The 9,452-nt window shown below is 41.4% G+C and overlaps 1 pseudogene; it reads left to right on the forward strand.

The window, feature by feature from the left end:
* Nucleotides 1-8,354, forward strand: part of LOC136481127 (uncharacterized) — a 49,653-nt pseudogene extending 41,299 nt beyond the window's left edge.
* Nucleotides 8,355-9,452: the final 1,098 nt, after the last annotated feature.

Below are 9,452 nucleotides of genomic sequence, written 5' to 3' on the forward strand. Positions count from 1 at the left end.
CAGAGCTTCCTAGGGCTTTGGCCATGGTGGTCGGTGGCTCGGCGTGGCGGTGGTCGCCGGCGGGGCATCTAGGGGCAGTTCCAGGGGTCCTGGTGCCCCGTTTTCTTTCAGACGGTTAGTGGGAAGCATGATATAGCATCGACGACGACCATAGGGCGTGGCGGAGTCCACACGCGGTGGTGGTGCACGGCGGAACTCCGGTCGAGGTCCGGTGCTCGTGACCAAGGCATTGTGGCCGGCTAACGATGACTTGGTCTACGCGACTATCCTCCAGGCGTCACGGCGGTGCTCTACGGCTGCGTCCTAGTCTAGCGAGACGGCCGGGTGCGCACGGGGTGGCCGCGCCATGACGGCGGCGTCGTGAGCGCGATGAGCGCGTGCACTGCTACGGCGTCCATGGGCTAGGAGGAGGTCTCAGTAAAGGACTCACCGAGTGGTGCTGGCGGCATTCGGTGGCGGTGCGGTGGTGAGGCGCGTCGTCGGGGTAGGCGCTCGGGGTGACGCTCCGAGCTCCGGTGATCGACGTCTCCGAGCCCTCTGCTCGCCTCCCCTCTTCCGAATTTCCTTCTCGGCCCCCTTCTCTCGATGCGGTGCGGGCAGTTGGGCCACCGAGCGGTGGCATCGTGGGCTGAGGAATCCCTAGGGCGCTCTGGGCGTTGCTTTATAGCCCTAAGGTCCAAGCTTCACCTATGGCGGACGGGGCAGACGGCAGGCGATGTGCCGATTGCATCGGACGGTATCGCGGGCGCAGGTGGTTGGCGCAGGGTTGCGTGGGCGCGGCGCCATGGGAACAGGGCCAAGAGATTCGCGTGACCCCAGGCCCGCGCCTGTCGTTTTGGTCGGGACTCGGTCGGAGGAGGTGCCGGCGTGGGGAGGAAGAAGACACTGTGCCGGGAGTGGCTGACGCGTGGGGTCCGGATGGCAGCGGCAGCTGGTGGGGCAGACGGGCGCGCGGGCGTGAGCGCGTGCTGGGCTGGCTTGCTGGGCCGGTCGCTCGGTCGCGCGAGTTGGGCCGGCCTGTGCGCGATGCAGGGCTGGCTTGCGGGCCGAGCAGGCCGAGCCGGCTGCGAGGCTTTCCTCTTTTCTTTTCTTTTTCTGTTTTATTTTCCTTCTTTATTTGAATTCAAATTTGATTCGGAGTTTGAATTCAAATCTGGTGTATCTCATCCATTAGATTATTAGATGTGTGGTCCACAACACTCTTATACATATTAGGAACTTTATTTAGCTATTTTGTATAACAAAAAAAGGTGTAGTTTTGTTATTCAAAAATAGAACTAGTTTTCTCTTTAAGCATTTATTCTTTGGTTTGATTTATAATTACTTTATGGTTTATTACTTTAAAAGAGTTGTTAAGCATTACACAAAGCAAATGGAAATTCAAATCACCATTTGAATTAACAATGTATGTTACATTTTATTTGTTAGGATTTACATAAACATAATTAACAATTGACATGCCATGCTCATGAAATTGTCTAGTTGGGTTACATCTAATGCAACACCTAGGGTTGGCTCCTACAGATGTCACTCAACATTGCATAGGATAACAACAAAAAAATTTGTAGTTCTGATTTTTGGTGTGTGGATTTTTGGGTTGTTACAGCGCCTCCGACTAATCCAGCTTTTCCTTCACCAGGCACTCAGTTTCCACCTTGGTGATGAGTAGCATTAGTTGTATTTGCATTTGTTGTTCACTTGGTGGTGGATTTCTGATATACTTGTCATGCACTTGTGGTGTATTTGGATAACTGTGATATATGTGATAGATGTTTGGATTGATGTATGTGATATATTGTGATGAATGTGATATATGCGATGGATGTGATAAATATGTGATGTATGTTTGGATGGATGTGAGATATATGTGATAATTTGTGTTTGTCGTGATGGAATGTAAAAAATGAATAAAAAACTGGTTTTGGTTAGTTTGCCGAGTGCAATGGTCACTGCACTCGGCAAGCTAGACAAAGGGGCGCCAGCCCATTTCCTAGCTTTGCCGAGTGCCATGACCATGGCACTCGGCAAAGAATTGTTTTAAAAAAATATAAAAAACTTTGCCGAGAGCCACCCGTCCGGCGCTCGGCAAAGAAATTTAAAAATAAAAATAAAAAACTTTGCCGAGTGCCATCCCGGACGGCGCTCGGCAAAAAATTTAAAAAAAAATAAAAAAAAACTTTGCCGAGTGCCAGCCCGGGCGGCGCTCGGCAAAGAATTTTAAAAAAATGGAAAACTTTGCCGAGTTCCGTCCTAGTTGGCACTCGGCAAAGCCGCCGTCACCGTTTCCTGCGCCGTGATGGCTCGTTTTCTTTGCCGAGTGCTGTCTCGGCACTCGGCAAAAGCTTTGCCGAGTGCCCGACAAATGGCTCTCGGCAAAGGCTGCTTTGCCGGCTATTTTTTTCCCGAGTGGCCTTTGCCGAGTACGGCACTCGGCAAAGCCTTTGCCGCAGCAAAGCGTCTGAATCCAGTAGTGACAGGCTATTAACGGGCTAGGGTGTTACAATGTGCTATCGGTCCAAAGCACAGGGATAGCAATCTCTGCTCCTCATAGCAGTAGGTTTAGGAGTAGGTCCAATTCCATAGATAGGGTTAAATATTATTTGGTTTTTACTCATCTGAGACTGCTCTTCCGGTGCCGGGGTGCATTTACAGTTTGCTTTCCGAATACTAACATATATTTGGGTTCTGGAAAAGATATTTTTGAACTGTCAACTACTGTTACTTGCTTAAAGAAAATTTCCCTACTTCTTAAGTAATGAGAAAAATGGTACAATGCTGGAAGCAGGTTACCAAGTTTTAGATGTTGATGGTTCAGAGGAGATGTACGACAGGATCATACTTGGTGTTAATGCGCCGGATGCACTAAAAGTACTAGGAGCTGGTGCAACAGTTGAGGAACGTAGGATTCTAGGAGTTTTCCAGTATATCTACAGGTAACACAGACACTATATATTGTGTTATTCCATATTGATATGAGCTGATACAATAAATTCTTGCATTTTTCGTCTTCACAGTAACGTGTACCTCCACTGTGATGAAAGTTTGATGCCACATAATTCCTCCGCATGGAGCGCTAGGAACTTCTTGGGGACAACAAGCAGTGGTGTCTGTGTTACCTCCTGGCTAAATATACTTCAGGTGACTAAGTAACATGGTAGCTTCATAAAGTGACTTCAGATTTATTATTTTTATTATTATGCAAGATGGTTGATGAACAAATATATTTATAATATATTTTACCGAATATGGAAGTGTTAACTGTGGAACTTTCCTACGTTTGAATTGCTAGAACATTGAATCTGCCGGGCCTTTACTTGTGACACTGAACCCTCGTGTTCCCAATCATGTATTGCTTAAATGGCATACTAGCCACCCAATACCTTCCATTGCTGCTGCAAAGGCTAACCATGATCTCAATAACATCCAAGGAAAGAGGGGAATTTGGTTCTGTGGCGCATATCAAGGTGACCACTTTTGTTTCACTTCAACCTTCATGCCATTTAACTAATTACAATATAAGTAAGACTGAAATGTTGCACTCCTTTTGAATAACAGGCTACGGATACCATGAGGACAATGTTAAGGTATTCCATGTGCACTTGACCTTTTTAGGTTTCATCACTAAGGTGCTCAATATTATGCAGATATTTATGAGAGTGCATTCTGTTTATGGCAAACTGAATTAACTCAGGCTGGGAAAGCAGCAGCTTCAGGATTGCTTAGAACGAAATGTGAGCTTTTGGTTAACCCAAAACCGATGGTCCCATCATGGACTGAGGCTGGCGCACGTTATTTGGTAGCAAGAAATTTAGACCAAACATATCTATTGGTAACTTCTGGTGAGGCTAGCACGAATCCTTACACAGCACAGTCTCTCTAGTCAAGATTCTCACATCAGTTTTTTGCACAGCATGCTCGAGGAAGGAGGCGCTACGTTTAGTTTTGGTAAAGCATGTGAGAAATGTCCTATAAAATCTGTGATACGAGTTCACGATCCCCAGATCTATTGGAAGGTTCTGTTTTCTCTTTCCTGTCGTATTCGAAGTTTTGTTTTGACCATCCAAACTACATTCTGCTTTCTTCTTCACTTCTCATGTGAGATACATCTTTACTGTGCCTCATGTTTTCATTAGGCTGCAACAGAAGGAGACCTTGGTTTTGCATCTGCCTACATCCATGGCTATATCTCATTTGTTGATCACCGAAACGGCCTTGTGAACCTTGTACGGGTAAGACAAGTGTCTGGCCGATTTGTTTTTACATATTTATAAAATCCAGTGAAGTTAGGACACTATAGGAAAGTAAGTTCAAGATAATCCTTCTACCACAATTGATTCAATTCTTGCTTAATCTTTTCCAATATGTTAGTGGGAAAATGGTGGGCGTGCTTTGAACACATTAAACTTGGATGCTGAAAACAAACTTTTATTCTCACCAGACTAGAAAAGGGGAAACCTATTTTTTTTAAAAAAAATTATGTTAGTCAGAAAATTCTTAATAAAAAATAGAATTGTAGGCATGTTTGATTGTTTAGTTACATGGATTCACATTTTTTTTTTGGAAACCGAAAATTTTATTGCATTCCAGTAGCGGTACATCGAGATGATACACGACTTTGGAACGAAAAGCTTCTAGCCTCTGCTTAAAGGATAGGCACACAGCTAATATAGAGATAAAAGACTGAGCAAACTCTAGTGACATTCAATCCTAAGACTAGATCGCCACCCATATGCGCGGATAAATATATCCTTTGCCACCTGCTCCAAACGTCGCGATGCTGCCACAACTATATCCTGGAACTCCGAATTCTGAAGGATAGCCCATGAAAGAATCCTGTGGGAGATTGCATAGATAACCTGCAAAGGAGAATTAAGTTTTTCTTTTTCAAAAACAACATCATTCCTGTGTAACCAAATAGACCAACAAGTCACACTGCCCCAAGCAGAACTATAGATCTAAGATGTTTTGTAACTCAATTTAGCTAGCTGTCAAACATATGTTCTACACTTTGGGGTTTCGTTAGGTTAAAGGCTACTTGGGAAAAACTCCAAATGAAGCTCAATTGTATCCTCTTCCTGACAAAAGCAACAAATTTTGTTTCCACGCCAATTACGCTTAATTAGATTGTCCTTTGTTAACACTACCCCCTCCTAAGATACCACAGAAAAATCTTTAGCTTAAGAGGCACTTTAATTTCCATAACCGTTTATTCAGATTAGGAACTGGGGTTTGTATTATTGCTTTATAATGCAATTTCACCGAGAATTGCCCATTCGGATGCAAAGACCAGTAAAATTCTTCATGACCTTGTAACAACAAAAAATTGGCTATGCGTGCCAACAAATGATTCCACTCCACTAATTTAGGACCTATTAGATCTCTTCTCCAGGAAAAATTAGGTGGATAGAAGCTCAGTGCTTCTGAAATTGTGACAAATTTTGGCCTAACAATGTTGTATAGACCAGGGTATTGGTTCATCAAACTCTGATTGCCTAACCATTTGTCTTCCCAGAATTTGACCTGTGATCCATCTTTAATAATAAAAGATCAAAAGCGGAGGAAATCATATTTCACCTTCAGCAAGCTAGCCCAAAAATGAGAATCACCTTGTTTACGTTCCACTTGCACTATAGGTTTAGAACCTAGATATTTGTTTCATAGCAATTGTTGCCAAGTACCATCTGTTGTTAGGAGCTTGAAGAGCCATTTACTCAGCAAAGCGATGTTCTTAAGATTTAAATCAGCTATTCCTAAACCACCATGATCCTTTGGCTAACATAGAATAGACCACTTCGTGAGTCTGTATTTTCTCTTATGTTCATCACCCTGCCAATAAAACCTAGATCTAAAATAATCCAGTTTCTTAAGAACCCCTTTTGGAATTGCAAAAATGGACATCATATATATCGGGAGACTACTTAAGACGGAATTAATCAACGTCAATCCACCCCCAATTGATAGATGTTTGCTCTTCCAACTGGTGAGTCTTTTCTCAAAACGTTCCTCTACCATTCTCCAGTCGGCATTTCTTAAAGTTCTGTAATGTATCGGGATGCCCAAATACTTGATTGGCTACTCTGTTTCTGTTTTCTGACTAAATCTATGAGCCATATTGGTACAGATTATAATGGCTAATAGATGTGAACGCAAGAGGTTATACAGCACTAAAAGGACAAGGTATCTCATCTTAATTCTAAGAAAACATCTGAAGTGTTTCATCAATATGAAGGATCGTATATGAATATGCTATTGCTGAACTTGTTCAAATGTGCCCTGCAGTGGTTATACAAATTGCTTGGAATTAGTGGAGTTGCATTTGCAAAATATTCTGCGTCATGCCTGGCGGAAGAATAGTGTATCCAAAGCTCGTAAAAATATATCTGAATGCTATGATCTGGTTAGTGAGCTTTCTTTGTATTTTTAAGAATAAATAAGATAACTAACTGCTCGAAGTTTACAACTATTCTCCCTCCATCCATATGCTGGAAATCATTCACTTCCATTGTTGAACTGACTAAGTAGTGACAGATTTATTCAATGTGAAATATTTTTGTGCAGAGTAATGATTTCTTTGCTCTTTATCTGGATCCAACAATAACGTATTATTGCGGTATTTTCAAGGTTTGCAAAATCTCATGATTTAATTTCCACATTGTAAATTATGTAGCTCTGTTCTCGAACAAGAAAATGATGTAGTATATATACTCTTGTGAGTAATACTCCTCTTGAGATTGCTTCATGACTTGGATATATTGGTTCTAATGGTAGGCTGAGGACGAGAGCTTAGATGCAGCCCAGCTACATAAGCTTGACAGTCTCATTAATAAGGTAAGAAAATCATAATATGCATTAATTGTGCTTTGTTTGAACTCTCTTAGATCATAAATCTCACCTGATCGTGAGACAACCGCAATATATGCATTACCTTATTAACTACTTAATAGCTTGCATATAAAAATCAACATGACCTTATATATATGATGTCTTGTTGTTGCAATGAATCCATTTAACTGAAGGCTAAGGTGGAGTCAGGGCATCATGTTCTTGACATTGGTTGTGGTTGGGGCACTTTAGCAATATGGTTGGTGAAGAAAACAGGTTGCAAGTGCACAGGAATTACATTATCCGAGGAGCAACTGAACTACGCCAAAAGAAAGGTGAAAGAATCTGGATTAGAGGTAAGTTATATTCTTTTCTTGATAGTAGTGGCCCGAGACTGTCTTTTAGAAATATTAGCTAGCATTGGAAATTTTAAAAGCATGACAACAAATATCGAAGGGCCAAAAGTTTGATAGGATTATAAGTTGGTGAGTGGTACTGCTGAAGTGATCACAGAAATGATAGCTCAGCTGCTGGTCTGATAACTATGTTCTCTTTGCTCATTTAGTGAGATGCTTGAACACGTTGGCCATGAGTTCTACGAAGACTTTTTTGCCTCCTGCGAGTATCATTTGGCAGAACACGGCACATTTGTCCTCCAGGTTGATCATTACCAATATATATTTATCTTATACACACCATTGTATGATTGGGGATAATGTTAGTCTTCAACAAACTAATTTTTTTCTAAAAATTAAATTTATATGCATAGTCCATCGTGGTCCCAGAGGAATTGTATGATTTGGGATAACGTTAGTCTTCAACAAACTATTTTTTTCTGAAAATTTTTATATGCACAGACCATTGCGCTCATAGAGGAAATGTATGACAAAATGAGGTTGCGGCCTGAGTTTGTAAAGGCATATATCTTCCCCGGTGGCTGCCTACCGTCTCTAGGCTGGATTGTGTCTGCCATGACTAATGCATCAAGGCTCAAGTATGTACTCAACTATACTTCATAGCTATCGTTTTACAAAGTGATCTATGCATTATCACACAGTTCTATATTGTTGAGTACTCCTGTGTGCAGCATACAACATGTTGAGAATATTGGGGACCACTACTAGTACTACACGACTCTAATGAACTGGTGGGACAACTTCGCGGCAAACAGAGAGTAAATACAATACTACCTCAAACTCAAGTTTAGTTGCAAGTGCTTATTTATTTATATTACTTAGTACTAGATTCTCTTATTTGTTTTGATGTTTCGCAGAAAAGCTTCTGCCCTGGGATTTGATGAAAAATTCATCCGTACTTGGGAGTATTATTTAGGTTATTGTGCGGCTATGTTCAAATCGCGCATTTGTATAGATTTCCAGGTACGCGCTTACTATCCACACTATATAGGTTAACAATAGCAATTAACTTCAGTTATGTGGTAACTTTTAGTTGACTACTGTTTGTATGATATGCAGATAGTGTTTGCTCGGCCAGGCGATTCAAAGCTACCAAGCTATGTTGCCATTGCATAAATGGAGGATGTTGTGTTTATGTTTCACAATATATGTTGTATCATAGGTGTCAGTGTGAACTTTATTCAGTCATGTACGTTTGTGTTGGAGAGCAGGTCAGCAGCTGCTTGCGTGAGATAGTTTGATTAGAGAGGCACGTAAGATGCATGCTAGAAGTCCATGCAGGTGAATGTTGTGGCTTGGAGGCGTGGTCTAGCACTTGATGTCAAGGGAAGTACCTAGCTGCATGGTTATTTGTGTTAGTGGTGCTTTAATTTGCATTAGATTGGTGCTCCACGTAAGATGCATCTGAGTGCTTCGCGGAGTCATGCGGCCAAACATAATGAGTTGATGACTTGTAATAATATTTTTTAAATATGTTGAAGTTTGTTATGTATAAAAGAAAAGAGGCACTAATGTGTGGCCAGCCAAAAAACTCATTTGTGTGGATAACATGTTTCTAGACACTACTAGAGAAATGGGCTTTTTATTACAAATATCATACTACGTCCAGCAACAAATGAACTGTTTTAGATGATACGCACAATCACACTTTATATTAAAAGCTTGTAGATCGATGCTCATGGTGAGTGAAGTTTGAGAGTATTATTACCCTGTGTTTGACAGTATTATTAGAAAGCAGGGTTTATAACACAACATGGAGTGACATCTTAGAATATTACTCCAGGTTTAGAATATGGTATACAGGGATGCATAAGGATACTCTAACATATGTTTTCATTTGTAACAACAAGCACTACAACAAATCTAGCCTTCTCTGTGACGTATTTCTAGTGACAATGGAGCAACGCATCATTGATTTATGATGTTCTCTAGATTGTGTTCTAAAAAAGAACATGGGTTGTATTAACGACGAATAGGAAAAAGTATCATAGAAACATCACTAATACCAGGGTAAAGATGTCCCAAACCACTCCGCCAAGTATTGTTAGGAAATATTATAGTCGAACCGATATGAAATCATCACTAAGAGATAGTCAATGGGTTTTGACGTATTATTTATTGAGTTAAATGCACTAGCGGTCCTCGAACTTATAAGGGTGTGTCACGTAGGTCCACGAACTTTGAAAAGCATTTCTAGATCTCTAAACTTATTAA

This window comes from Miscanthus floridulus, chromosome 9 (assembly GCF_019320115.1).
Source record: "Miscanthus floridulus cultivar M001 chromosome 9, ASM1932011v1, whole genome shotgun sequence".
Taxonomy (NCBI): Eukaryota; Viridiplantae; Streptophyta; class Magnoliopsida; order Poales; family Poaceae; genus Miscanthus; species Miscanthus floridulus.